Source organism: Molothrus ater, chromosome W (assembly GCF_012460135.2).
Source record: "Molothrus ater isolate BHLD 08-10-18 breed brown headed cowbird chromosome W, BPBGC_Mater_1.1, whole genome shotgun sequence".
NCBI lineage: Eukaryota > Metazoa > Chordata > Aves > Passeriformes > Icteridae > Molothrus > Molothrus ater.
This window is the reverse complement of record NC_050510.2, coordinates 6705892-6733786: the sequence shown is the minus strand read 5'-3', so window position 1 is coordinate 6733786 and position 27895 is coordinate 6705892.

Here is a 27895-nt window from a genome sequence, read left to right as displayed (position 1 = left end):
TTACTTATCTATGGCATCAGCTGCTGGGTTGTCAGGCGGGCATTGCTGGTTGCGACCCAGATCAGGGCATAGTGCAGGGTGTGCGCATCAGGCGAGCACCCATTGCACACCAGCATCTGTAGAAACAGAAGCATATCCATACCCCCAAGTGACAAGGTCCCATGGGCCTTCCCACTTGTTGGTAATGAGATCCCATACCAATACCTTAGGCTTGGAAATCACTAGAGGACTGTAATGACAGAAAATGATTCAAGATAACAGGATTTTGAGAGTCTGGCAACACTGTGAGATGATTCAACATGTATAGGGCTTTAGCTACTCTGTTTTGAGGAGTTTCACCATGCATTCCCCCTTTTTGTTTATCAAGGATGTATTTCAAAGTGCCATGGGCACACTCAACAATAGCTTGGCCTCTTGAGGAATGAAGAATACTGGTGACATGTGACACATCCCATAATTGCAAGAACTGGTAAGCATGTTGAGAGATATACGGAGGGCCATTGTCAGTTTTAATAGTACGGGGAATGCCTAGGACGGCAAAGGCTAATTGCCACTGTGTGATAATATCATGACCCTTTTCTCCTGAATGAACTGAGGCCTATATAGTAGATGAAAAGGTGTCTATTGAAACATGAACATACTTTAGACAGCCAAATTCAGGAATATGAACTGACGTTTGTTTGCCAGATATGTAAAGCTTGCAGACCACAGGGATTTACACCCATCTGCAATGGTGCAGTGTGGCTTTGACAATCAGCACAGGTGTTAACAATATTGTGGGCCTCGGTATCTCTTAATGAAAACTGTCTTTGTAAGACTCAAACACCTTGGTGAAAAAAGGCATGTGATGCTCTCGCTTGTCCTAACATGTCTGGCTGTGGCACTGTCCAGGCAGGACTGGTTAGTAAATCAGCGCGGGCATTACCTTCTGCTATGAAACCAGGTAAATTGGTATGACTCCAAACATGTAACATATAATAAGGGTGATTTCTGGCTTGAATGACAAGCCACAAAGTTTTTAACAACTCAAACAGTGCTACATTATCAACTTCCTTCAGTAGTGCTTGGTCCAGTCACTGAGCGATGTCTACGACATAAGCAGAATCAGTTACAATATTCAAGGGATCATGAGGAAAGTGTTGGAATGTCACGATTACAGCACATAATTTGATCAACTGAGGTGACCTGCTATCGTGACCCTCGCGTGTGCCACCCATCATCACCTTTCCAGGTCACAATAGCTTTACCTGTTTTCTCAGACCCATTAGTAAAAACAGTAAGACCCTTTAAAGGTGTACAACTGCTTAGAGATTTTAAGGACAGCTCAGTGGTGTGACTTAATTGCAATAAGCGGTGACTGGGAAAATGGTAGTTGATTTGTCCTGTGTAATTTAGTAAAGTGCTCTGAAATGGTGTGCTGTTTATAAAGCCCCATTCAAAGTATTCCTGTCTCATAGGAATAATGATGTTAGAAGGATCTTTAGCATTCAACTGCAAGCGCCTGTGATGGTACTTAATTTGCAATTGTGCAACCAATTCAAAAATCATAGGTGCTGTCTTTTTTGTCTGGTGGGGCAAAAAGACCCATTCCAGTATGTGAAGGGGGTCAGACCACTAAGCATGACACTGACCAATAATACCTGTAGGATGGAAATCTGTGTTGACAACAGATATTGTGATGGAAATTTCTGGACACATTCGATGAACTTGTCTGTTTTTGATAGCCCACTCTACCATCTCAAGTGTGGCCTTTGCTTCTGGGGTTAACCTTCTCTGGGAAGTTAACTCAGGGTCACCTTTAAGCATGTTAAACCAGGATGATAGTTATGATGTGATCAACTCCAAATAGGATCTTACCCAAATGATGCTTCCCAAAAGTTTCTGTACATCATTCAGTGTCTGGATTTTAGTTGAAAATGAAATTGATTTGGGCCATATTGTTTGATCTAAAATTTTCACTCTGAGGTATTTCCACGGAGCTTCTTGCTGCACCTTTTCTGGGGCAATTTGCAGTCTGAATTCTTGCAATGCCTATATTAATTTTGACTGAATTTGCACAATGCCATCTTTGGTCAGGCTTGCTACTAAAATGTCATCCATGTAGTGATAGCAAAAGGCTCTGGGGAATTGTTCTCTGATTGAAGACAATGCCTGTGCAACATACCATTTGCAAATGGTTGGACTGTTTTTCATTCCTTATGGCAAAACTTTCCATTGGTATCATTTGGCTGGAACTGCATGATTGACAGAAGGCACTGTGAATGCAAACTTTGGGGTATCATCAGGGTGCAAAGGAATGGTAAAGAAACAATCTTTTAAATCAAAAACCAAAATGCCCCACGTGGGTGGTATCATGGTCGGGGATGGCATTCCAGGCTGTAAAGAGCCCATGCTCTTGATTACAGCACTGACCTTCTTTAAGTCATGGAGTAATCTCCACTTATCGGATTTCTTTTTAATTACAAACACAGGAGTGTTCCAGGGACTGATGGATGGCTCAATATGTCCTTGATCTAATTTTTCTTGAACTAGCATGTTAAGGGCGTCTAGTTTTTCCTTTTCTAGGGGCCACTGGTCCACCCACACAGGCCTCTCTGTGAGACACTTCAAAGCTAGGGTAGCGTGCTTTACGCCCTTCATCACAGTGGCCCCCATTAAAAATCTGTACTCAGCCAAACTCCCCATGCTGACAAGACATCCCTCCCCCATAAGTTGAGTGGTGCAACAGTGATGTAGGGATGGCCTGTGGTTACCTGGCCCTCTGGATTTTTAGTTAACAATGAGTTTCTGCTTAAATGGCTTTTTGTGGAACCTCTTACACCAGAAATGAAAGATTCTGCAGCTGTGAGGGGTCATGATCGAGGCCATGCGTCGGCAGATATGATAGTAATATCTGCTCCAGTGTCTATCATTCCCTTAACTTCAATTTGGGGTGGGTTTGCTTGAGGCATGGTAAGAGTACGGACCATATTTGGTCTTCTATCAGACATGACCCGAGTTCAGTATATTTGAGGTTCTCCTGTTGATCTGGAGTCCTGATTTCCTAGAAGTTCTGAGTCAGTTTCGAAAACACGAGACTTAAAAGGCACAAGTTGAGCAATATGAGTTTTAGCTGGAATATTCACAGCAGTACTTGTCCATACCATAGCATATATCTGTCCAGTATAGTCCACATCTATAACTTCAGGGCAAACAAAACCACCTAATACTGCTGTCGCAGACATCTTTCATGAAAAATCCTTTCTTAGGATTTTTCCTTGTGACAAGCTGCAGTTTCAGCAACCAAAAGTAAACAATGGTTATCTGCTGCTGTGGAATGCAACAGGTAGACCCGTGATTGGTCTCCTGTGGGTGTTTGGATTTCCTGACCACTCATGGCAGAGCTGGCTCTTGCTCTGTCTGGGACACAGATCTTTGTTATTTCATTCTTTTCTATTCTTAGCTTAGCTAGCTTCTGAAGAAACCTTTTCCTTTCTATTTCTTTTTAGTATAGACAATGTAACATATATCATAAAATAATAAATCAAGCCTTCTGATCATGGAGTCAACATTCTTGTCTCTTCTTCATCCTGAAAACCCTTGTGACCATGGTCACGATTGGTGACCCCTTGACTGAGGAGGACAATCATCACTTGGTGAGACCACCAGAGGAGCATTGCTGCACAGGGTAAAGCCCGAATGTGTGGCATTGATGGTTGCTTCACAAGTGACCACAGAAGTGGATTCTAGCCAGGAGCTGAAGAACTGAAGATCCGAATTTGGACAGAGTTCACAGCAAGGCTGACCACAAAGAGAACCTTCTGAAAAGCCTCCAGGAAGATGTTCAGAAAGCTCAGCAGCACCATGCAGATAGCCAGAGAGTCCTGGACACTGTCACAAGGTACTGTTGGTTTTTCCCCTCCTAAAGATGAGGCCATTTGAAGTTTGTGGCTGCTCATGTGGAGGACTTCTCCCCTAGAGGATGAGGTTCCATTCTCCTCTTCAGAGGAGAAACTTATTGCCCTCTGGAAAAAATGGGTTGAAGAAGACAGAATTCTCCTGTTGGAGACAAATCTCTATGAGTTTTTTCAATGGGCAAAGCTCTTTGGGTTTTTTACGAATGTGCTATATGCCCTCGATATGTTCGTCTGGGAGTGTATGGACTCCATTTTCCAATTCTTTTTATACCGTGGGTTCGGATGCCCCTCGATTTATCCAACCTTTTTGATGCTCTTTTTAGTCTTGAAACAGAGAGCAGCTGTTTTTCCCTGGATTGCTAACTGCAAGGGGAAAGCCCTGTTCCCCCCAATTCCGGGGGAAGACCCTTTGGAGGGGGACGATCTGCTGCTTTCCAGCCCCCCTGAACCACAGCGGGGGGGTGAAGTTTCGCCCGCAGCCGAAGTTTTTTTTACTGCATCTTCGGAGCATGGTCAGACGGAGCCGTTTTTTCCCCCCTCCCGTTGTTCCCAGGCGGGATGGGAGTGGGCGGCCCTGCCCTGGCCAGCGCCGCGAGCACCGCCCCGGCCAGCGCCGCGAGCACCGCCCCAACCCGCCCCGCGCGTGCAGGCGCTTCCCCGCATGGCCCCTCCCACGGCTGCCCCTCCGGCAGAGCCTGTGGATGCTCCGGCCGCGGTTCCGCCGGCTTCCTTGCCTGCATCTGAGGCCTCAGAAACACCGCTTACCGCGGCTGCGCCGCTGCTGGGCAACAGCAATCCACCACTCCCCCCGGCCGTCCCGCTGCCTCCTGTGTGGACTCCGCCGCCTTCTGCGACTGCGCTTCTGCGGCCGATGTCAGAGCCTGGCGCAGAAGATGCCGCTGACCCCGTGCTTCCCCCGCCGCCCCCGCCGCCTCCCCAGGCGGCCCCGCTGTCCCCCCCGGCAGTTCTTCCGCCTTCGGGGACTCCATCTTCTGTGTCTGCGTCAGAGGCTGCCCTGGAGCCGGCGGCAGCTGCAGCGGCGCCTCCTGCATCCAGCGTGACTTCCTCCCCGAGTTTTTCGGGTTGTCCCGGGGCTGCCCCTACGGGGGGAGCTGGGACAGGGGAAGAGGGCGTCAGCCTCTCCTTCCGTGGAGGAGGCATGGCCCGACAGCTGGCTGTGGGCGTAGCCCGGCTGCCTGTTTTCAAGATCAGCATTTTTGGCGGGTTGGGGGGTGTTTGGTCCGGGGTTTCCCCCTGGGGGATGCGAATCTCTCTGCCGCCCCTCGCGCGCCCAGCGGCGAGGGGGAGGTGGGTCCCGAAAGTTCTGCCTCTGGTCCCCAGCCCAGAGGGGGTGGAGGTGGTGCCGGGAGGCAGATGGGAGGAACACCTGTTGCATTTGCATTGCAGAGGCAGAGGGCACAGCAGGAAGCGAGCATCGCTTGTCTGCTGTGGGGAAAGGACATCCCCAGACCCGGGACGAAGATTCTCGGGACAGCTTCTGTCTTCCCATTGCTGGCATGCCTCGGTGGTTTTGGGGAAAGGAAGCATTTGGTCACCCCTTCTGCCATTGTACTGGCGGCAGGGTGCGGGTCTGTGCCAATGCAGAGCCTGCCTCGGGGGCTGGGCCTGGGCTGTCTGGCTTGGTTGCTTGGGCCAGGGCCACCTCCCGGCCTCCTGTTGGGTTTGGGGGCTTTGTTTCCCCCTTCTGGTCCTGGGCCACCTTTCTGTGGGCCAGGTCTGGGGTTCCTGAGCCTTCCACATGGGCCAGGGCCCCCAAGGGTCTCTCTCTGGCTCCTCTGCTGCTGCTGCTCTTTCTGAAAAAAAAAAAAAAAAAAATTAAGTGAAAAAGGGTGAAAGAGCTGGCAGCAGCTTGGAGGCATTGAGGAGACAGGGATTTGCTTCAGCCCAAGTTGTTCAATAAAGGGCTGTGGCAAGACATTTCAGAAATTTTCTCAAAATTGTTTGAAGACTGTCAATGGACTTTTGATAACTATTGATGCACTTTTTTGTAGCAAGCCTGTTTCAGGACCAAAAGAAACTTTCAGATATGGCAAAGAGGAACATCTTCAGACCATGGACTTTTCCTGAAACTCAGCTGCTTGGACTTGAATTTTCTTTGCATTGTTTTTGCATTTTCTAATATTATAAAATTGTTTTAGTGATATGATAGAATTTTATGTTCTACGGGTGAAGAAATTCCCAGTGCATTCCACAGGAGCACTTGAGTGGAGTTTGATTGGCAACAGATAACCTGTCAAGTGTTTGTCTTTTCCTCGGCATGAGTACAGCAGAGAAAATTACAAACACTTTTTCCTTTTAATTTAACTAAATAAAAAAAGGTGACATGTCGCAGACATCTTTCATGAAAAATCCTTTCTTAGGATTTTTCCTTGTGACAAGCTGCAGTTTCAGCAACCAAAAGTAAACAATGGTTATCTGCTGCTGTGGAATGCAACAGGTAGACCTGTGATTGGTCTCATGTGGGTGTTTGGATTTCCTGACCACTCATGGCAGAGCTGGCTCTTGCTCTCTGTCTGAGACACAGATCTTTGTTATTCATTCTTTTCTATTCTTAGCTTAGCTAGCTTCTGAAGAAACCTTTTCCTTTCTATTTCTTTTTAGTATAGTCTTAATGTAACATATATCATAAAATAATAAATCAAGCCTTCTGATCATGGAGTCAACATTCTTGTCTCTTCTTCATCCTGAAAACCCTTGTGACCACGGTCACAACTGCAGCATTGTATTTTCCTAATAGTAATGCACTTTGTCCATTCCCTATAGGCCCGTAGGCGTCAAGGGGAACTTCATGTACCCGCAGTCAGTCTATAGTGACGGAGGTGGCGGTGGAAACATCAATTCCAGCAGCCCCTCTTTCTGTCCTTGTGTGGATGCCGAGAGAGAGAAACAGATAGTTTCCCAGGCATCGTTCTGGGAAAAGCTGTGAGAAGCTCAGAGAAAAGAAATAAAACAATTCTTATCTTAAGGCTCTACAGCTGGTGTTTTGACCAGTTGTTTTCCATTAGATGTTTACCAAAGGGTGGTTCCACATTAACCAATGAGTGACAGGTGTTACTAAGAGCCAATCAGGTTCTGGGTGAACCATGTTCTTTATAAATATTGGGAGATTATAATAAAGTAAGCTTTTATGCCTTCTGAAAATGTATGCGGTGTATCACTCATTTATCCCTTCCTGACTCAACGGTGACATCCCTGTGAGTCGGTTGTACAGGCCTGTATCTAGGGATGGGAAGGTACTTGTGTCTTTGCTCTCCTTCCCTTCCTGTTCCTGTCACAGTTTCCCTGCTCACCAAGAAATTGACCATTAGCATGGAATTTAGACTTATATTTCTTGGCAAGATGACCAGGTTTTTCACATCAGCTGAAGTTTTCTACCATAGACGCAGGTTTGGGTCTCGGTCGTGTCTCCAATGAATCAGAGCTGTTGGGGCAGTATGCTTTCATATGGCTTCACTGTCCACAATTAAAGCATTGAAGCAGCGCCTTCATTGCAGCTGCAATAGAATTGGCTAACAAAGCTAGGTTATGAGGTGCAGTCCCCACTTTAGAGTATGCATCAATTGTGGGAAATCCAGGACTCCGGTATGACTAAGCAATATGATTAGGCAGAAGCCATTTATTCTTTACATTATGCACTTATTTATAGATTCTACAACTACTGCACACGCTAGTCATGCATTTCTTATTGGTGCCTTTGTCTTGTCCATGCATTCTGCACGCACTTCTCAGAGTATGTGATTGATTACAGTCCAGGTGGTTCACAGTCGTCTGTTATCTAGTTCTTGTGGTCTTGGTATTCTGTTTCTCAGCCTCTTCTTTCTTATTTTACAACAGTTTATGTCTTAGTAGCCTTGATGCATTCCAAAGGGCTCTGATAAGAAGAATTACAAGCGGTATGGCTGGTGCACAATGTGGTCTAAGTTGTTCAGATACATTGCTACAATCATTTTGTCTAAAGAATGGTTCTCTCCAGGCATTAGGTCAATAATTTTCCTGTATTCTTCGTTAGTCTTATCTCTGGTTAATTGACATATTATTTGTTCTTTGGCTTCTTTATTTACTATTTGTTTTTCTAATGCACCTTGCAATCGCTCTATGAACTGTAAATATGGCTCTGTAGCACCCTGTTTTATGGCTGTGTAGCTTTGAGATGATGTGAACATGTTATCAACTTTTAATATTGCTTGCAATCCCAGATCTTTGGCTTGCTCTAATATGAAAGGGTGGAGTCTTGCTTGTAACTGTGGATTTGCTATGGGTGGCAAGCTCATGATCTGTGGAAGTCCAGAACCACATCGTGGGTCATCTATTGGCAAACTAGCATTAGGTAAGGCTCTCTCTCCTGATAGCCTTTGCCATGTAGATTCAAACATCATGTATTGAACTGGGTTACAAACCAGCTTTGCCAATTACTTTACATCAAAAGGTATCATCTCCTCTGCAGTTAGAAATCCTAGTATGTTCTTTACAGCCAGAGATGCAAATCCATGCTTTGCTACTAATTCCTGTAACTCAGAAAGCACCTTCCACTTAAAACCCACATGGGCATCAGGTGCTGTCCCGTTGTTCTGTATTATGGGACATGCTCCAGCTGTATTACTCATTGGTTCAGTGTCACCAGCTGGCATGGGCACAGTGATTTGCTGGGCACATTCTAAGTCTCAGTCAGTTACAGCCATCAATTTGGTTTGATTCCAGAAACTAATCAGATCCCGAACAGGGGTAGTAGCCGATCAGAAAGTAAAGGTACCAGCCTTATTAACAGGAGGGTGAAGGCTAGATTGCCCCAAATTCAGGTCTCTTAAGTCTATCAAAGAGGGAGTTTTACGCTCCTCTTTCTGTTGTGGCTGAGGGATTAACAAGTCTAGAAGCCGCCTGCCGCTGTTGTTGGTACAGGTGCATTCTTAACATTCCCATCACTCATATGCAAAGAGGGATTAACCCAGTTTGTAAGACTAGGAGATGCAGGAGGGGGTACAGGTGATGCCACCATTGCCGGGTTTTGTGTAGACATGAGCGAGCCCACCTCTCCCAGGCACCGGGGAGGGACAGACAGCACCACTGGCTCTGCAGACGTGGATGGCCCCCCCGCACCCACCCTTCCTGGGTGCTGGGGGAGAACAGGTGGCCCTGCCAGTTCTGGGCAGGGCGGAGGGGCAGATGGTCCCCCCACACCTGGGCACTGCACAGCTGCAGATATCACATCCATATCATGGCACCACGCATGCACGAAGATCATGTCCATCAAACAACATGACACATCCCTACAGGGGGACTGCGCATGCGCAGGGATGATGTCTGTACAGGCACTCTGCGCATGCTTAGATAGCACGCTCTGTTTTGCGACAGGCTCTGCACATGCCCCCAGCAGCTCCAAGTTCGCTTTTTCTCCCGGTGCCGCTCCACTGCTCCTGTCACTCCCCCCGGGTCCCCCTCCATCTTCCGGTTCTATGGGAACCCCCATTTCTGCATCCCTGTCTGCCTTTAACAGTTTCAAAGTGTCCAAAAGCAATCTCCAGGTAGTAAGGATGTGCCCCGCTGACTTGTCACCCCAAGAGGTGGAGTCCACATCTACTACTCCCGCCTTCTCCTAACAGGCTATGTTAAACGCATTTTCCAGATCGATATATAAGCCTTGTTTCTTACACCATAATATCAGAGCTTGTAGCATACACTTATCACGTTTTTTGCCTTTTCTCCCCAGCATGCCAATCCAGATATTAACTATGGTTTTTTCTTGGGCTGAGACATGCTGACACATTTTTCCTCCCCTGTATCACCCTCTATTCAGCTTACAGTTTACACTTCTGCTGCTTGTTGTGGAGAGCTTTGTGGATAATTGGCTAGCTGAGAAAGGCCACTTTGATGTGATACCGTTGGATAAGGATAGAGGAAACAAGCTGGGGATTAAGTAATAAGTGTCCAATCACTGACAGAGGTCATGGTGACCTTCGCTGCAACAGGAAGACGGGGGAGAAAATCGTTTGCCAGAAAATGAAGATAGCCTATGTAGAGTAGCTATAAGAATAAACATAGAAACAAAATAATCATTAGAGCATAGAAGTAGGTGTGGTTGATCTAAGTGTGCTTTAACCAATAATGAGCTCAGCTTTTGCAATATGTATAAGCTTCATTAACACCAATATAAATATGTGTGAGCTATCAATAAACTTTGGGATTTGCTGTTCACGCATATTGTGTGCTGCAATTCTTCCGCCGTTCACGACAGCTTGTCCTTTTCAAGGTTCGTCGACTGTACCCCCACGCTCAGCGGCGTGATACCTTCTCCAGTTCGTGACCTTTCTCCCCTGCCTCGGTGGACGGAATGCTGTCTCCGATCGGCCATCCCTTTTCCCCACCTCGATGGACGGAATCTCTTCTCCAGTCCGTGTCTTGTTCACTCACCATGGCTCTTGTCCACTGTTTTTCCATGTCTCAGAGAATGCGTGTAAAGTGACTATCTTTGTGTGTCATCTCCCTCTTGCCGAAGGCAAGCACTGTCCCGGCATTTCATGCCTGCTGCCCAGTGTTGTAGTGTGTTTTTACACCCAGGGTCCACACCACCCGCCTGCAGGTGGGTGTCTTTCCAAACCAAGACAGGTTTTGGCACCCAGCATGGGGCTCAAGGGCACAGAAACAAAAAGGGAATAACAGTTCTTGAGTAATCTAATTTTTTGTGTGCAGCTATAGAAACCTTGATAAGCGACACCATGTGGTCCAGCTTACCCTGGTTTGGGTGGCACGTGATCATGGCTATATTTCTCCCATTTGTAGGCCCTTATCTAAACATGGGTCCTATAACCAAGGCTACTGTGGCTATTATCTGGTTTGTTTTATGGGTGAATAAGGTGAGGAATTCATGGATTTTTAACTTCCTCTGGAAAGCGGGCACATGGATTCCCAGCTATCACACACTAACTGTATGTTTTTGGGGTTACTTTGATAATGGCACTTGCTGTAAGGAAATGACACCGGGGGAAATTTTCTCCCAACCCTTTAACCATCTCTTTGGGTCTGCCCAACCAGTTTTTGAAGGGTTCAGATCCACTCTAAATACTAATGATATCATACAGTGGCTGGTGTTGCTGATAGGCCTGCTCTATTTAGCATTTAGAGAGAAGGGGAGACTAACCTGGATAACTACCCTGACACCTACCCCAGAACCTAACAGACCACCAGAGCCTAGGGATACTGCTGCCCTAGAGCCTGACCCTACCCCACAGCCCACCCCAGATACAAACTATCCAGACTGGGTGGAGGATCTGGTGAAGGAGATAGGCCAGATGCTGAAGGAATACACTTCCCCAGCTGGTAAGAAGCCCTCCCCCTGCCTTGAAGAGGGAGAGTCTAATAGTGCAGCAGCGGAACCCACAGATGTTACAACTGTCCAGGTTCCAGCTGAACTGCAAAGGCAATCACAGCCAGAAGCAGTTGCCCCTGTAGAAACAAGGAGATCTAAGATGAAAACAGCACCCAGACAGGGGAGGGCCCTCACAAACCACAGGGGAGCCAAAGGTTGAGATCATCACTGAGTCCCTGATGTACGAAAGTCTCTGTAATCTGCACAAAGACATTGTACCACGGGGATGTGAGGCTTATACAACCTGGCTACTTTGGGTCTGGGATCTTATGGGTAAAGGTGTCCAGCTGGATGGTGGTGAGGCAAGGAATCTGGGACCCTTGACCCAGGACTCAGGTATGAATCAGATTTTTGTAAGGGAGCCAGGGTCCCTTTCCCTCTGGGTGCGGCTTTTAATAAGGGTCAGAGAGAGGTTTGTCCACAGGGAAAGAATGCAGGAGCACCACCATAGAATGCGCTGGAAGACTCTTGAAGAAGGGATCCAACAGCTGAGAGAAGTGGCAGTATTGGAGGTACTCTTTGGTAGGGAGGGACAGCATGATAATGACCCTGACAAGGTCAGGTGCACAGGGCAAATGTTGGGGCGTCTGGCAAATCTAGGGCCATCTCAATACACCACCTTCATTGCAATGATTAATGCTGATACCGAGAGACAGTGGGCTCTGTGGCCAACAAGCTTAGGAATTATGAAAGTATGATCAATGGCCCGATGCAGGCTGATGTCTCTGCTGTGGTCCAAGAACTCAGAGAGGACATGAGGGAGATGAGGGAGGAGGTGAGGAGGAACAGTTCCCACATTGCACCAGTGCGAGTCACAGGCTCCAAAGTCAGAGCCCAACGTTCTCCAGCTAGAGAGAGAGGGTACACCCCACGGGCTGACCTGTGGTTCTTTCTGCATGACTGAGGGGAACACATGGGAAGGTGGGATGGAAAACCCACTTCTGTCCTGGCAGCACGGGTGCGTCAACTCAAGGAGGGAAACACTAATGGAGGGGACTCCAGTAAAGTGAAGGTAGCCTCAACCTCCCATGACTGATCTGCTGAGTATGATCTGTCAGATCCCCTGGAAGGTACCTCTACCATGTATGCCCTGGAAAGAAATAATAACCAGGGTTAGAGGGGCCCTGCCTCTAGCCAGGGAGAGGAATGGGAAAACCGGATTTTGTGGACGGTGTGGATCCAATGGCCTGGCACATCAGAACCACAAAAGTACGATGCCTTAGTTGATACTGGTGGGCAGTGTACCCTAATACCATCGGGACATGTGGGGGCGGAACCTATTTCCATTGCTGGGGTGACGGGGGGATCACAGCAATTCACCCTGTTGGAAGCCGAGGTGAGCCTGACTGGGAAAGAGTGGAAAAACATTCTATTGTGACTGGCCCAGAGGCCCCGTGTATTCTGATCATAGATTTCCTTCGGAATGGCTATTACAAAGACACAAAAGGACTCAGATGGGCTGTTGGCATAGCTGCTGTAGAGGCAGAAAACATTAAATAGTTTGACACTTTGCCTGGCCTATCTGCAGAAGGTCTCCTGAAGGTGGAAGAGCAACAAGTGCCGATTGCCACCTCAACAGTGCACCGCCGACAGTACCGAACGAATCGAGATGCCGTGATCCCCATCCACAAAATGATCCGTGAGCTGGAGAGCCAAGGGGTGGTCAGCAAAACCCACTCACCCTTCAACAGTCCCATCTGGCCTGTGCGCAAGTCTGACAAAGAATGGAGATTGACTGTGGACTATCGTGGCTTGAATGAAGTGACTCCACTGCTGAGCGCTGCTGTGCCGGACATGCTAGAACTCCAGTACGAGCTGGAGTCCAAGGCGGCAAAGTGATATGCCACCATATACATTGCTAACGTGTTTTTCTCCATTCCTCTGGCAGCAGAATGCAGGTCTCAGTTTGCTTTCACCTGGAGAGGCGTGCAGTACACTTGGAACCAACTGCCCCATGGGTGGAAGCACAGCTCCACCATCTGCCATGGACTGATCCAGACTGCACTGGAAAAGGGTGAAAGTCCAGAACACCTGCAGTACGTAGATGACATCATTGTGTGGGGGAACAAGGCAATGGAAGTATTTGAGAAAGGAGAGAGGATCATCAGGATTCTGCTAGAAGCCGGCTTCGCTATCAAGAAGAGTAAAGTCAAGGGACCTGCCCGAGAGATCCAGTTCCTGGGAGTGAAGTGGCAAGACGGACGGCGTCAGATTCCCACTGAGGTCATCAACAAAATCACCGCGATGTCTCCACCAACTAGCAAGAAGGAAACACAAGCTTTCCTGGGTGCCATGGGTTTTGGAGGATGCACATTCCCGAATACAGTCAGATTGTGAGCCCTCTTTACCTGGTCACCCGCAAGAAGAACGAGTTCCACTGGGGCCCTGAGCAGCAACAAGCTTTTGCCCAGATCAAGCAGGAGATCGCTCATACAGTAGCCCTTGGCCCAGTCAGGACACGACCAGAGGTGAACAACGTGCTCTACTCTGCAGCCAGGAACAATGGCTTGTCCTGGAGCCTTTGGCAGAAGGTGCCTGGCAAGACTCGAGGTCGACCACTGGGATTTTGGAGTCGAAGCTACAGAGGGTCCGAAGCCCACAGAGAAGGAAATCTTTGCTGCCTGTGAAGGAGTCCAGGCTGCCTCAGAGGTGATTGGCATGGAAGCACAACTCCTCTTGGCGCCCCAACTGCCAGTGCTGGGGTGGATATTTAAAGGAAAGGTGCCCACCACCCACCACGCCAGTGATGCTACATGGAGTAAATGGATTGCTCTTATCACACAGCGCACCCGTATTGGAAACATGAATCGCCCTGGGATTTTGGAGATAATTACAAACTGGCCAGAAGGTGAGAAATTTGCTCTCGCTGATGAAGAAGAAGAAGAAGTGACACGTGCTGAAGAAGCTCCACCATACAACCATCTACCAGAAGAGGAAACACACTATGCTCTTTTCACTGACGGTTCCTGTCGCATTGTAGGGATGAACCAAAAGTGGAAAGCAGCCGTATGGACCCCCAGACGACAGGTTGCACAAGCTACTGAAGGAGAAGGTGGATCAAGTCAACTTGCTGAACTGAAAGCTGTTCAGCTGGCCCTGGACATTGCTGAGAGAGAGAAATGGCCAAAGCTCTACCTTTATATTGATTCGTAGATGGTAGCCAATGCTCTTTGGGGCTGGCTAGAAAGGTGGAAAAAGGCCAACTGGCAGCATAGGGGAAAACCAATCTGGGCTGCTGTTGAATGGAAAGACATTGCTGCTCAGTTGGAGAAGCTACCTGTGAAAGTCCGCCATGTAGATGCCCATGTCCCCATGAGTCAGGCTAATGAGGAACACCAAAACAATGAACAGGTAGATCAGGCAGCAAAAATAGAGGTGTTGAAGACAGACTTAGATTGGCAACATAAGGGAGAGTTGTTCCTAGCTCGATGGGCCCATGATGCCTCAGGTCATCAGGGTAGAGATGCCACCTATAACTGGGCATGAGACCGAGGGGTGGATCTAACCATGGACAGTATTTCTCAGGTCATCCATGACTGTGAGACATGGGCTGGCATCAAGCTGGCCAAGTGAGTGAAGCCCCTATGGTATGGTGGGCGGTGGTCCAAGTACAAGTATGGGGAGGCCTGGCAGATTGACTACATCACACTGCCCCAGACACACCAAGGCAAGTGCTACATGCTGACCATGCTGAAAGTGAGGCAAAGTGGAAATTTTCCAGGGTAGAAATCCATTTTGATTTAGATGAAATGTACATCTTTGAGTTAAGTCTGTAGTTTGAAACACAGCTATGTAGCCTGACTGCAAAGCCTAGGCTCAGGGATTCGGTGAAGGACAGAGATAAGCGGGGAGAGACAGAAGGTGATAAAGAGAGACAGAGAGACTGCTGTGAAAGCAGGTCAACCTGACCTAGGAATTCTTTCTGATAAAGAAGAACTAGCGGCGAATGTCACGTGAAATTCGTAAAAATGTATATGTATGAACCTATTGTGAAATTGTATGCATATGTACTTGAGAAGGGAATAAAAAGGGACCTGAAGTTCCCAGAGGTACACATGCCTTTTAAGGAGAGTAATCTCCACATGCGTCTGGCGCTGTAATAATAAACATACCAGCTTTACAACTTTCACAAAGTTGTGGAGTTTTTGGCTATCTCCGCAAAACAGAAGCCACCACTGGATGTTTGGAGACCTACTCTGTTCCTCATGCCACTGCCCGGAACACCATCCTGGGCCTGGAAAAGCAAATCCTGTGGAGACATGGAACCCCTGAGAGAATTGAGTCAGACAACAGGACCCATTTCAAGAATGGCCTTATCAACACCTGGGCCAGGGAACATGGTATTGAATGGATATATCATATCCCCTATCATGCACCAGCTGCCGAGAAAGTTGAACGGTGCAATGGACTACTTAAAACTACCCTGAAGGCACTTGGGAGGGGGACTTTTAGAAATTGAGAAATGAACTTATCAAAAGCCACCTGGATGGTCAACCCCAGAGGGTCCATCAATCGAGCTGGTCCTGCCCAGTCTGAACCCTTACACACAGTGGATGGAGATAAAGTCCCTGTTGTACACATGAAAGGTATTTTAGGAAAGACTGTTTGGATTACTCCCACCTCAGGCAAAGACAAACCCATCCATGGAATTGTTTTCGCTCAAGGACCTGGTTACACTTGGTGGGTAATGCAGGAAGATGGAGAAAGCCATTGTGTACCACAGGGAAACCTAGTCTTAAGTGAGAACTGTGTGTAAGGTTTCATTGTGATGCAGATGGAAATAGAATAAGGGGTGGATAATGTTCCAGATTGCAAGGCAATGTGTGTATTCTATTACCATCTGTATGGCAGTTGTCTTTTGTCAAGTGAGCAGTTTGCCGTATCTCTCTCTCTGAGTGCTCACAATCACTCCTCCCTCAGGAGGGGACATCTGCTGATAACAGGCTATTGAATGTCAGTGCATGACTGATAAGAACTATAACATCCCATTGTGAGATGCTCCGCCCAGAGGGAGGAGCCAAGCATTGCTACCCAGATATAATCCGGAGGTTCTGAAACACCATCATGGCTTCTCCCCTGGATCCCCCAGAGGAACAGCAGCTGCCTTTTCTTCCACTGGATCTTCAGAGGAAGAATACATCCTTTTCTACAGGACCCCCTGCTCCAACAGAACCACCCCTGACACTCCAGGAGGACTGCAGCCACATTACCAATTGGACTGCTACCAACACCCTCACCAACAGGGTGTCAGGTTGAGTTCTGACTCAGTCAGTGTTGTTCTAGTGTACTGCATTGTTTATTTTTTCCTTTTATTTTTTTCTTCCCTATTAAAGAACTGTTATTTCCTGCTCCCATATTTTTTGCCCCTTAATTTAAAATTTATAGCAATTTGGAGGGGTGGGGGGGGTTTACATTCTCCATTTCAGGGGAGGCTCCTGCCTTCCTTAGCAGACTCCTGGCTTTCCAAACCAAGACAATTGGTCACTCAAACCCCCAGTGTGTACGTGCAGGAAAAGTTGTTTGTGAGAGATCGTTTTCATTTTTCCATCTAACGGTGTAAAAACAGTTTATACAGGTGGCTAGTGTTTATCACAGTCCTAGAGCTCTTTCTCAGGGAAAGCAGGTTGGTTTTCACTGCTGCAGAACTCTGTTCTCACAAAGAGCTGTCAGCTTTCTCATGACTTCTGTTGGCTCGAGTCAGGATGCAGTTTGCAGGCTTTTGGCCTGCTGTTTTACCACCACAGTAGGTTGCAGTCAGCGTGATGCCTTTTTCAACCTAGAAATGAAACAACACACACTGTCGAGATAATATTAGTATGGGAGGTGTAATATATGTTATAAAGTAATTCATGCTGAAAGCAAAAATGTATATTATAAAATTGTAAAATCCAACGAGTCTCTGACCACAAGCAGCCCAAGGACAGATAACTACTTTGGAATTTCAAAATTCCTGACGGCAGCAGGAGAACAATGCTCCATTAGCCCATGAATAGATGTGGCCAGCGCGATTATGGGCTTCCTCTGGGGCCATCAGGAGACACCCAAGGGTGATCATCGCTTGATAGATACCATCAATCAAGATAACCAAAGTCACCAAGAAAGATACATCTGAATATGTGACTCCCCCTGACATGATCAGCGCCTGCCACTACTCAGGAAACAGCAATTGCCCAGCCCTGCACAGTGAAAGAAACTTTCATACATATGCAGGGTTACAAAAGAAATCGGGGCACCTCTGCCTCAGGCATAAAAAACTGTATAAAATAGCCTCACTGGAAACGGCATTTGTGAACAGAGGGAGATCTGGTGTGATAGAGGTTGGATCTAGGTTCACCCAGTGCCGATCCCAGGCTCGACGCTGTCTCTTTGGCTGTGGTTTTTGAGGACCATATTTTGGTCGGGAAAATAAAATCTTTCGCATTTATTAATTTGGAGTTCTGGCTGATCATTTATAACAGAGGTAATAAAAAGGTGGATCTTTATTGAAAGCCTTCAGGGGCAGTTATGGAAAAATTTCCACAAAAGCCTACCCCCCATGGGGGTGCGTACAGTTTTATAAGTTTGGTAAGTTAGCATAAATGACAAAAAAGTACCAATTAGGAGCACAATGGTGATGCAATTCCCCCCAGTCTAAGCCCCTTCTAAATTCTCCCCACCCTCAGATGGGTCTGGACTTTGTTGATGAAAATGTGTCTGAAGAGCTGTTTTTCAACCTTGGTAGCAAGGGAGAACCAAGATAGGATAGGGGCCCTTGGAATATGTTTTGTCTTTCTGCCTAGGGAAAGGGAATGGAAAACTACTGGGAAAACTAGCTAGAATACAATAATAGGCTACAGGGCTCCAAATATATGTGTAAAGAACACAGAGAATACATAAAAGAAAAAAGACAAAAATCAAAACGGCATCAAGCGCATAACACTTCCTCTCTTGCACTCTTCTCCTTACACTTTTAATCATCTCTAGAATGGGTCCTTTCCAAGGCCTGCTGCCTTTCAGGAAAATTCTTCTCCGGCATGGTTCCTCCACAGACTGCACTTCCTATCAGGAGCATCTGCTCTAGCATGGTCTCTCCATGGGCTGCAGTTCTTTCAGGAAATATTCACCAGCTCTGCCATGGGGTCCTCCACAGAATGCAATACAGGTATCTGCTCCAGCATTGTCCTCTCCACAGGCTGTATTTCTTTTTCTCTCTTCTTTCTGGAATTTTTGCCTTTTTTAAGATATGTTTTCTCAAAGGCACAACCATCTTTGCTGATTGTCTCAACTTTGGTGTGAGGTGTGTCTGTTTATGAGCTGGCTGGAACCAACTGTGTTCAGCACAAGGCACCCTCCGACCTCTTCTCACAGAAGTCACACCTGCAGGCTCCCTCCCCGTGCTGCCAAAACTTTGCATGTATACTCAATACAGCACAGAAGAACAGTCTGCTTTCATGTTTTATTCTTTATATATTTCCATTGCTGGATTCTCCTTTTATGTGTTCATGGTTATCCAAAGGTTAACAGAAATTCATTGGCTTGTATGTTACTTGAGGCAGATACCCCGTAAAAAAAATATCAACACGTATAAGAAATATTTTTAAAGTTAATATTCTTTGCTTATGATGGTTCAAACATGGAACAAGTCTCGTTTTTGGACAAATTAGGAGGAAACATCCTGAAATGAATGTGTCCTCTAATAAAAGGCAGATTCCCACAGCCCCTCCCCCACAGGTTTGGGGGAAAAAATCCTGTAAGAAAGTGAAAAAATCCCTAAACTGTTTACTTAACAAGCAGGGTGCTCACAGGCACGAAAATAATGTTAGATAATAAACCTTCTTGTTGTGGAGAAGAGCTGGTAGATTCTGAGTCCTTTCTTTGGGTGTGGCTCAGCTCCCTCTGAGATCTGGAGCTGGCATCTGGGCTGCGGTGTTGGGGGGGCCCTGGTAATGTTCTGGTGTTTCGGAGTGGAGAAAAGCTGAACAGTTCTAGAAGAAGCAGCCACAGTCCCAGGAAAAACTTCTTGCCTCAGCTAACAAGCGAGAAGCCAGCTAAAAAGCAAAGATGTCCTCCCTCTGTTGGTGCTAGACAACACAGCCGAGAGAGAGCCTGGAGGAGGATGTGTGAAAAACTGAGCTGAAAGAATTCCACTGGTTCCCCCTCTTCCAGATCTTGCTTAAAGGTACAGGATCTGTGTCTGAGCATCAAGCAGATGATAGGGGATACAGTATCATTACATCACCCCAGGACATTCCATCCCTTATTCCATATCGTTGGCTTAATGCCCAAACTAATATATTTTAACTCTAAACACACCCATTTATACATACATGCATACATATATACAGCTATATACAGATAGTGGCAGCGGCATTCACTAAACAGTGGTATTTACGCATGGTTCTTACCCAACATCAAATCTCCCTGCGGTTCACAACGTGTTGCTCCATCCCTCACCATGTGCAACCTGGTCCCTGAACAAACACAATCCCATGGATGGGTTTGTCTGTACTCAAAGCAGAATTAATCCAGTCTTTCCTAACAGTCCTCTGACATATACTACTGTGACCTTGTCTCCATCTACTGTATGCAGGGGCTCAAATTGGGCAGGGTCTGCTCGGTTGGCGGAGCCTCAGGTGTTAACTAACAAGCTGGCCTATGCTAGATGCAGCTCCCAATTTTTGAAAGATCCCCCACCCAGTGCCTTCAAGGCAGTTTTTAACAATCCATTGTATCTCTCCACTTTGCCTGCAGCTGGGGCATATTAAGGAATATGGTACACCCATTCAATGCCATGTTCTTTAGCCCAAGAATTTATAAGGCTATTATTGAAATGAATCCCATTGTCGGATTCAATTCTCTCAGGGGTACAATGCCGCCAAAGGACTTGCTTTTCAAGGCTCTGGATGGTGTTACAGGCAGTAGCGTGAGGCAAAGGGTAGGTCTCCAGCAATCCACTGGTGGCTTCTACCATTGTGAGCATGTAGCACTTGCCTTGGCAGGTTTGAGGCAGTGTGATGTAATCAATTTGCCAGGCCTCCCCATATAGGAATAAATCACACAAGTCTCCATTTTCTTCATGGTGGAAAAAGCCTTGTCTTTATTCCCATGACTCATTTTTATACAGTTTTACAGACCTCGTGTCTAACTCCAATTGGTTAGTAGCTTTCTTGCCAATCACTCTATTGGTTAGTAAAAGATATTTTACTTGTCCATCAAATCTCTCTACTCTTAAATTGTTTACATATTTTCTTTATTGGTTCTCATGGGATAGATTTAATGTTTATGCAGGTACTAGTCGTTTTTCACCCAGGAATAGATTGTTATGTTAACAAACTGTTCACACCAGGATTGCTTTCCCATGGGAACTTGCAAAGTGCTAGCTTGACAAGGCAAGCCACTGATTTAACAGAGCAGGCCTGATTTTGAGACCTTTCTTTATAATTTTTCTACCTTACTACATGTCATAGTTTGATGCTGGCACAATGCCAGTGCACCCATGAAAATATATTTTTCTCAAATAAGTGCTGTGAGATGCGACCAGAAACAGAGCAGAGCAGGCTCAAGCTTAGGAATAAAGGAAGAAAAAACTTTATTAACCTACAATATAATCAGAAGAACACACAAAATTCAACATGAAAACCTTCCAAAACATTCCTCCTCCCCCCACCCAGTTTCCACCCAAGCACTGTGAGACATAACCTTAGATTCTCAGTCAAGTTACCACCCCTCAGACAATCAATTCTCAGTTCATCAAGGGAGAGAGGAGTCTCTCTTGTACCATAGTCTTCCCCAGGAAAACACAGTTGAAATCTCTTGTGTTTCCATGTCACACATGGCATCGCCCGGAGAAAATCTGCCATCGTGACATCTTCCTCCCATGTACAGTGCTCTCACCACTGTTCATGGACCAAAACTGCTTATAGGATTCCCCTTTTAAGGATACTTTGCCAAGTACCAAAGAACAACCATCTCTCATCTGGGAACAACAGTCCCCCCCCATTTTCACTTCCCCTGGGGCAGAGGGTCTCCAGAACAGTGATCTTCTTCCCTGAAGCCAGAGGGCACCACCACACCCTCCTCATCTTTCTCTGTTCTCTTCACCCCTGCACTTGGCATCACTGCAGCAGGTAACTCTCTTGGCTTGAGCCATTGCATCCCCCTAAGTGCAGTCTCTAGGATTCTTCTCCATCTTCTTTTGACATCCTTCACTTGCTCAGACCTTCACCACACTTGCCCATTTCCTTCTATTTCATGTCTGTCTCTCTTCTCGTTCAAATCAAGGAGGACTCAACCCAGGCCACATGGCTTCCTCTTCCCCACCCAGCCCATGGCTGGGCAGGGGAGGCCTGACCTCTTTCACTGACCGGAACCGAGAGAATTTCCCTGGGAGTTCTCTGCTTTTTAACCCCCCGTGTTCTCAGAGGCGTATCCATGTCTTCAGTGATCACACCGGGTGCCAATATTCAAATCTGACCACTGATTGGTTTGACCACAATGTTCTGAAAAACCCACTTCCTTGTCAACCCAGGACACTAAAACATCCCCATACTCCTATTTGGATCACCGTCCACCTTACCACAGGGACTTCACCCTCTTGACCTGTTTGATCGCAGCACGTCTCACAGTCATGGATAATCGGAGAGATACTGTCCATGGTGGTTAAATCCACCCCTTGGTTTCATGCCCACTTATAGGTGGCATCACTGCCTTGATGGCCTGAGGCATCATGGGCCCATTGAGCTAGGAACAACTCTCCCTTGTATTGCTAATACAAGTCTATCTGTGACACCTCTATCTTTGCAGCCAGATCTACCTGATCATTGTTTTGGTGCTCCTCATTAGCCCTACATTTGGGGACATGGGCATCTACATGGCAAATCTTCACAGGTAGCTTTTCTACCCAGGCAGCAACGTCTTTCTACTCTTAGGCAGCCCAAATTGGTTTTCCTCTATGCTGCCAGTTAGCCTTTTTCCACTTTTCCAGCCATCCCCACAGAACATTGGCTACCATCCATGAATCAGTGTAGAGGTAGAGCTTTAGCCACTTCTCACTTTCAGCAATGTCCAGGGCCAACTGAATGGCTTTGAGTTCTGCGAGTTGGCTTGATCCACCTTCTCCTTCAGTAGTTTCTGCAACCTATCATGTGGGGGTCCATATGGCTGCTTTCCACTTTTGGTTCATCCCTACAATTCGACAAGCACCGTCAGTGAAAAGAGCATATTGTGTTTCTTCTGCTGGCAGTTGGTTGTATGGCGGAGCTTCCTCAGCGTGTGTCACTTGTTCTTGTTCCTCTTCATCAGTGAGACCAAAGTTTTCACCTTCAGGCAAATTTTTAATTATTTTTAAAATCCCAGGGCGATTCAGTTTTCCGATACGGGCGTGCTGTATGATGAGATCAATCCACTTGCTCCATGTGGCATTGGTGGTGCGGTGGATAGAGGGAACCTTTTCTTTGAACATCCACCCCAGCACCATTAGTAGCGGCACCAGTAGGAGTTGTGCTTCAATGCCAATTATCTCTGAGGCGGCTTGGACTCCTTTATAGGCTGCCAAGATTTCCTTCTCTGTTGGAGTGTAGTTGGCTTCGGACCCTCTGTAGCTTCGGCTCCAGATTCCCGGTGGTCAACCCCGAGTCTTGCCAGGCACCTTCTGCCAAAGGCTCCAGGACAGATCATGGCTCCCAGCTGGAGAGCAGAGCACCTTCTTCACTTCTGGTCCTGTCGTGACTGGGCCAAGGGCTACTGCATGAGTGATTTCCTCCTTGATCTGGGCGAAAGCTTGTTGCTGGATATTGTTCTTTTTACAGGTGTAACCAGATAGAGAGGGCTCACAATCTGGCTGTACTCAGGAATATGCATTCTCCAAAAGCCTATGGTGATGCCTTGAGAAAGCTGACCTAGAACAGAGGCTAGACAGAGTTAAAGAATAAAGTAGGTATTTATTAAAAAGCCTTAATGGATACCCCTTGGGGAGTACAAGAGCCTGGCCAGGGCTACACCCAAGATGGACCCAAAATGGTCACAAAATGGATGACCAGTCATGAGGTCTCACACTTTTATAACTTTTGGTCCATTTGCATATTGGAGTTAATTGTCCAATTATAGCTTTATGTTATGAAGTTCCATACTCCTTGTTTTTCTCTCCTCAATTCACCTTTGCTTATACTTTGTGGCCTGGAGCTTGTAACAGTTGTCCTTGGTCTCAAGTTGGAAAAGGATTCTTTTGTCTACCAACCCTGTGAAGAGAACTTGCTAACACTTAATATGAAGCTCAGAGTTAGACACTAAAGAAGCACAGAATCTGAAAAATATGAAAGCTTAAACTTAAGGCACCTAGAAAAGCTTGTGTTTCCATCTTGTTGGTTGGTGGAGACATTGCTGTGATCTTATTGATGACCTCAGTGGGAATCTAATGCCATCCATCTTGCCACTTTACTCCCAGGAACTGGATCTCTCATGCAGGTCCTTTGACTTTGCTCTTCGTGATGGCAAAACTGACTTCCAGGAGAATATGGATGATTTTCTCTCCCTTCTCAAATACTGCTGCCATGCTCCCTCCCACAATGATGTTGTCAATGTACTGCACATGTTCTGGAGCCTCACCCTTTTCTAGTGCAGTGTAGATCAGTCCATGGCAGATGGTGGGGCTGTGTTTCCACCCTGGGAGCAACCAGTTCCAGGTGTATTGCACACCCCTCCAGGTGAAGGCAAACTGAGGCCTGCAGTCTGCTGCAAAAGGAATGGAGAAAACTGCATTGACAATGTCAAAAGTGGCATACCACTTGGTTGCCTTGGACTCTGGCTCATACTGGAGCTCCAACATGTCTGGCACAGCAGCACTCAGTGGTGGTCACTTCATTCAAGGCATGATAATCCACAGTCAATCTCTATTCTCTGTTAGACTTGCACACAGGCCAGATGGGAAGGAAGGGTGAGTGGGTTTTGCTGACCACCCCTTGGGTCTCCAGCTCACGGATCATCTTGTGGATGGGGATCACAGAATTTTGAGTTGTTTTGTACTGCCAGTGGTGCGCTGTTGAGATGGCAATTGGTACTCGTTGTTCTTCCCCCTTCAGAAGTCCTACTGCAGATGGGTTCTCTGATAGTCCAGGCAAGGTGTTCAATTGCTTAATGCCCTCTGTCTCTACAGCCACTATCCCAAATGCCCACCTGAGTCTTTTTGGGTCTTTGAAATAGCAACTTTGGAGGAAGTCTATGCCCAAAATGCACAAGGTCTCTGGGCCAGTCACAATGGGATGTTTCTTCTGCTCATTTCCAGTCAGGCTCACCTCAGCTTCCACCAGAGTAAAATCCTGTGATCCCCCTGTGTCTCGGTTTACAAGACAGGTGTCTGCTAGGGAAGGCAGAAAGCCTCCCTTGAAATGGAGAATGTAAACCCCCTCCTTCTGAATTATTATAATTTTGAAATTAAGGGGCTCTCAGGCAAAGATATGGGAATAGGAATAACAGTTCTTTACTAGTATGTATAACAAGGCAAACAAAACAATAACTATGGCATTAACAGCAAACAGAACCAGGGACCCAGTAACAGTGCTCTTGACTGCAGGCACTCTCCCCTTTTGTACAGTTACCGTCACAGCCGGCAGGAATGAGCAAAAATCCTGGGCTGGTGGGCGAGATGTATCAGAAGTTTCGCGGTAGCTGAAACTGTGGGGACGTGCCGGCAAGGCAGCAGGGTGCGGGCTAAGGCGTGGAAAAACCCAGAGCAGTACCGAAGAAAACAGCGGGGGCGGGACAGAGGCGGCCCGGCTCCGAGCAGGGCAGGGAGAGGCAAAGTTCAGGATTCCTGGGGCACACGAGCAGATGGTGATAGGTCCCTCAGGGCTGAGCTCCAGCGGTGCTGGTGAATTCTCCTCGCAGTAAGCGACAGCCTGGCCGTCGCCCTCCTCCGATGCCAAAGAGCGAGAGAGAGCGGCTGCCCCCAATCCCATCTCTTTTACCTGCCCCCCCATTCTCGCGGTATCTCTGCCCCCCTCCCCCGCTACCCCACCCCGAGAGAAACTCCCAAAAACCAAAGGAGTTCCCCCTCCCCGCCTTCTCAAGCACCTAGCCATCAGTGCTCCTTAGCAACTCGATGGGAAAAAATTCCACAAGTAACAGGGAAAAAACAGAAAAAAACCCCATCCCCCAACACCGTGTCACACCAGCAATAGAAACAGGTTCACTGTGATTTGGGCTTGCCGGCTTGCTTCTCTGCCCCTCTGCCGCTTGGGAGCCCAGATCTCGTGCGTGCTATGCTGGGAGCCGGGAGCACTCCGTGTCGGGCCGCTCCCTCTGCACGGCAGCCCGACCCCGGGACCTGCCATCACCAGTGAGCTGTCCAAAGGAGCAATCCTCTAGCCGGCTCCGCTGTTTTCTGCCGCTGCTTTAGGGCTTTTTGCTACATTTTAACTTGACACCCCGTGTCTGCCCAGACCCCCGCGGCTTCTGCCACGGCTTCAGAGTTTTTGCTACACTTTGCCAACCCGTGTGTGCTCGCCTCTGCTGTTCTACCCTGCTGCTCCGAGGTTCCTGCTACAGTCCATTCAGCTTCCTGAGTGGCACTGAGACTGGCTGCTTCTCCTGAGTTGGCAAAGGAAGCCCCTTTTCTCTTCCGCCATCTGAGCCGCCATTACCATGTGGAGAGCTTGGCTGAGCTCGCGCCACAGCGTCCCCTGTAGCCACGGGGGAATAATCGTACCTGTCCTGCCTAGCTGGGAGCCAACAGTCCCCCTGCTGGCTGTGGCCGTAACTGCACCAAAGGGGAAAGCGCTTGCCGGCCAAGAGAAGGCTGTTATTTGGTCTCTTTTTCTGTTTGTTCTTGCTGCCGTTGTTGTTTGTCTTGTTATACATACATACATACATACATACATACATACATACATACATACATACATACATACATACATACATATACATATATATATATATGTATAAAAATAACTGTTATTCTTTTTCCCATATTTTTGCCTGAAAGCCCCATAGTTTCATAGTTCTAATAATTTGGAGGGAATGGGGTAATATTTTCCATTCCAAGAGAGGTTCCTGCCTTCCTTGGCAGACACCTGTCTTTCAAACAGGGCAAAAGAGGCTCAAATTAGAGATCTAAAGTGAATTTATCGCTAACAAAATCAGAGCAGGATAATGAGAAGTAAAATAAAACCTTAAAAATACCTTGTCCCTACCCCTCACTCTTTCCCAGCCCTACCACCTACCTCAGTGGTGCAAGGAGACAGGGAATGGGGATTATGGTCAGTTCATCACCCATAGCTTCTCTCACTGCTCAGGGGGAGAAGTCCTTCCCCTGCTGAACCACGGGGTCTTTCCCACGGAAGACAGTTCTCCGCAAACATCTCTGACATGGCTCCATCTCACAAGCAGCAGTCCTCCCAAAACTGCTGCAATGTGAGTCCATCCCACGGGAAACAGTACCCCTCAAACTGCTGCAGCATGGATCACTGTTCCGTGGGGTGCAGTTCTCCAAGGTCAGGCAACTCCAGCCTGGGAGCAGGACCCCTCTCTCCACAGGTGCCCCACAGGATCACAGCCTCCTCCAGGAATCCACCCGCTCTGGTGTGGTGCTCCTCCATGGGCTGCAGGTGAATCTCTGCATCCCCATGGTCCTCCATGAGCTGCAGGGGCAGAGCCTGCTTCACCATGGTCCTCACCACAGCCTGCAGAGGAATCTCAGCTCTGATGGCTGAAGCACCTCCTCCCCCTCCTTCTTCACATACCTTGGTGTATGCATAGTTGTTTATCTCACATATACTCACCCTGCTCTCTCTGGGTGCAATTAAAACTGCGTAACAACCTTTGTTTTGATTTCTTCTTAAATATGTTATTGATCCCTCAGGATTTTAACTTCTATATTTTTAAAATCCTATACTGCTTTAGTGTATAACTAAAACTCCATAGCCTGTCAGCTACTGTTGTCCCATTTTATTCAGACAAAACAATCCCTCTAGGCCTGTAACTCAAGGACACTCTACTGCCTTAGGCCCTGAAAAGTATAAACAAAAGTGAGTTGCGGGGGAGCAAACTGGGGGTATATGGCTTCATTATCTGAAGCTGTAATTGGAGGATAAACACCTGATACGTAAATAGACCAAACTTATAATTGTCTGAAAAACTCATGACAGATGTCCATCTTGGGTGTAGCTTCTGGGAGGCTTCTGACTGCCCAAGGTGTACCTACTGAAGGCCTTTAATAAATCCCCACTTTATTCTCTTAAACTTGTCTAGCCTCTATTCTAGGTAGCCACTCCAAGGCATCATTATCACAGAGACATTACCACCATTTGTAATTGGCTCAGCCTTGGCCAGCGGCATGTACATCTTTGGACCCATCAGGGATTGGCTCTGCCAGACACAGTGGAAGCTTCTAGCAGCTTCTCACAGAAGCCATCCCCCACTACTGAAAATCAGGCCATGCAAAACCAATACACTTGTGATGTCAGGTGTTGTAATAAATCAGCCAGGACTCAGTTTTTTCATGCAGGAAAAGCCAAATCTTTATTGCATAGGTCATATTTTATATGATTATCAGAAGGCACCGTGTTGAACTTAATTGATCAGCAATACAGTAAAACTCAGTTCATTGGTTGAGAAGGGCTATTGTACATGTCTATCAAATTTTCTC